This window comes from Corylus avellana, chromosome 5, assembly GCF_965113065.1.
Source record: "Corylus avellana chromosome 5, dhCorAvel1.hap1.2, whole genome shotgun sequence".
Lineage (NCBI taxonomy): Eukaryota > Viridiplantae > Streptophyta > Magnoliopsida > Fagales > Betulaceae > Corylus > Corylus avellana.
The window spans coordinates 974,724-977,593 of record NC_142494.1 but is presented as its reverse complement, the minus strand read 5'-3'; the positions used below and the strand labels follow the sequence as shown (position 1 = coordinate 977,593).

At 30.8% G+C, this 2,870-nt stretch overlaps 1 pseudogene; it reads right to left on the bottom strand.

Moving 5' to 3' along the window:
• Nucleotides 1-248: 248 nt before the first annotated feature.
• LOC148585191 (EG45-like domain containing protein pseudogene) lies at nucleotides 249-1,569 on the bottom strand (annotated as a pseudogene).
• Between the last annotated feature and the right edge of the window lie 1,301 nt (nucleotides 1,570-2,870).

The following is a 2,870-nucleotide window of genomic DNA, read 5'->3' as shown; positions in this document are numbered from 1 at the left end:
AAAATGTATTGTTGGAATCTCAGTCTACAATTTTTATAGAGAAACATAACTAACAAATTGCATATATTATAATTAAAGGATAATGACCCTCATTCCATATTTACTTACAGAAATAAAGAAAGAAAAGCCCCCCTTCATATCATCACATATATATTGTTTCATCAAATTTGTAGCCTTTAGGAAATAAAAGTGTTTCCAGATATACAAGTATCTTCATTATTATCATAACTTGCCCTTAGTAGACCTCCTCAAGCTCCCAACCTGCGAATCATAAACATAAATATCAAATAATGAATGATAGTCTTCATATATACTTTGAGTACGTACGTAGTACTAGAATGTTAATTTTGAGTGCTTTAGCTTAGCTTACATTTTATATTCAACCCTAACTCTTTCAGCTTTGAGGTCAGCAATATCAGAGAAAGCATCTTCAGAAAGAGTGATGGTTCCACATCTCGGTCCATGACAATAATCAACGATTCGTACCAAAATCAAATCTTTCTTACAAGGGTTTGCTTCTTTGTTTGTGGCACCAATACACTCTACCGTGTAATATTTCCCACATGCTCTCCTATTCTCCCATATTTTATCACTTGCCGCGGCTATAAAATTGCCATCATCTTGATCATATCCATTACATGCAGAGGCTGGCAAAAGATGTTGAAAATTAATCTTTGGGAGTTTAATTCTTAAATTAGGACTCAGTTTAAACTTGATCTAGAAATCAAGCCTGACAGAGGCACACGTTTTGTTGTTAGTGATTTTAAATTTTACACTTGAATCCTTATAAACTGAAAAGAAATTAAGAACAAAAGAACAAATATTACATTATGAAATACAGATCATATACAGTTTCCAAAGTGCAAATCAAGCAAATAATTCAACATATACAATAGAAGAAGGTGAAAACACAAGTATTATATTAAACACACTCATATATGTGAAGAATTGATGAGGTAATAAAAAGTAACTAATACTTGAATTAAACTTATAGTGCAAAATAGTAAGATTTCCAGGCTTTGTGTCGCAAGTGTGAAACAAAGTTGTATATATACCTATTTTATATTGGGAGTCTCTGCATCAATATAAGAAAAATTACATTTACTCTCCCAAATTACAACTCAATTTTCAATGTGCCCCAAAATTTTAAAAAGTTGTGATCAACTCTTGTTACTGCCTAGCCCTTTTACTTGACCCCTTCCATTATAATTTTTTTTATTATTATTAAAATCGACAGAAAATTTGTTACGTGCGATACACGTGATTGAAAATAACAATTGTACCCCTGTATAAAATAAAAATAAAAAATAAAAAAATTCAAAACAAAAAAACATGTGGGAGGAGACCCAAAGTTTGACCATGGGTCTTCACGGATCCATGGCTAGAGACCCACATTATACAAGCATCTATATACTCACGAACGTAAGGAGCTTTGTAAAAGGTGGCAGTCCCATTCTTTTTTCCATTGGTAGCATCACAAATTGAGGAAAAGCATATGATGGTGCATACTACAATAAGAACTTGAATATTTGTTCCCATTCTTTTTTGCCCTTTGAAATGCCAAAAGATATGTAGTGTAATAAAACGAAAAAGGTCTAATCCATTTTATAGAGCATCCTAACATGTATGTAAATAAATTAACTATAACCTTATGAGGCTTTTCCCCAGACATCTCTTTCAAAATTACTCACCAGATGTATATACGCAACCCTATTCTCACATGAAGGGCCGGTTTACATAATCCATCATGTTATTATATGAACTTATTATATGAACAAAATATATCGTAATTATTGGACCGTTTTCAATATAAGGACTATCATAATTTAAAATTTCATTGATTACTATTGAAGAATATATAATCCATCATGTTATTATATGAACAATATCATAATTATTGGACCGTTTTCAAGATAAAGACTATCATAATTTAAAATTTCATTTATTACTGTTGAAGAATAGTATATGAACAACATCGTAACACATGCAATACGATGGCTTTCGGTGAAGAAGCTTTTGGTTAAAAGTCATTCACCAAGGCATGGGCAATGACTTGTTGTATAAGTTATATACTTTGCTTTATTCGAAAATATTCAAACTAAACACCTATTTGATGAGTGAATTTGGCCTTATTAGAAGGGGAAGAGAAGAGAAAATTATAACCCTTATCCTTGTTTTTTGTTTGTTTTTGTTTTTGTTTTTGTTTTGTTTTTTTTTTTTTTTTTTTGAAAAAAATTGTAGGCAGGGAAGACCAATTGTAGCTATCTTACCTGGGCGTGACTATTTAACGAATTGTGGCTAAATGTTAGTAAAATTTGCTAACTGCCTAAACTGTAAAAGTTATTTAATAACAGGTGGTTAGCAGTTAATAAAACAGTTAATAAGCATTGACCTCTTTTTAAAAGGAAAAAATGGAAGAAAAAAAAAAAAAACCCTAGAACGCCATCTCATATATATACTTTAAGGTATAATTACCATATATTCATTTATTTACAAGATAATGTCAAACGTGCTTGACTTGACTTGTCCCTCAGACAAGATTTTCTGCAAGTTAGCAAATATTTTGGAGTCATGAACAAAATCACTTGTGGTCTTAATTAGCCCGTTTGTTTCGGGGTAAAGTATTAATTTTCATAGGAAGGAACATGCTGAATTATGAAAATCCTATTAGGAACATAAAAAAAAAAAAAGAAAAGAAAAATCAATTCCAAGTCACAAGAGAAATGGGAACTAATACCACCAGAATAACAACTAAAGAATCAAATACTTAAAAAACAACGCATTGATAAAATAGAAAAAAGAAAAAACAGAAATACAATTTTTTTTTTTTTTTTTTGGGGTGGGTTGGGGCACAATGAGTAAATCCGGAT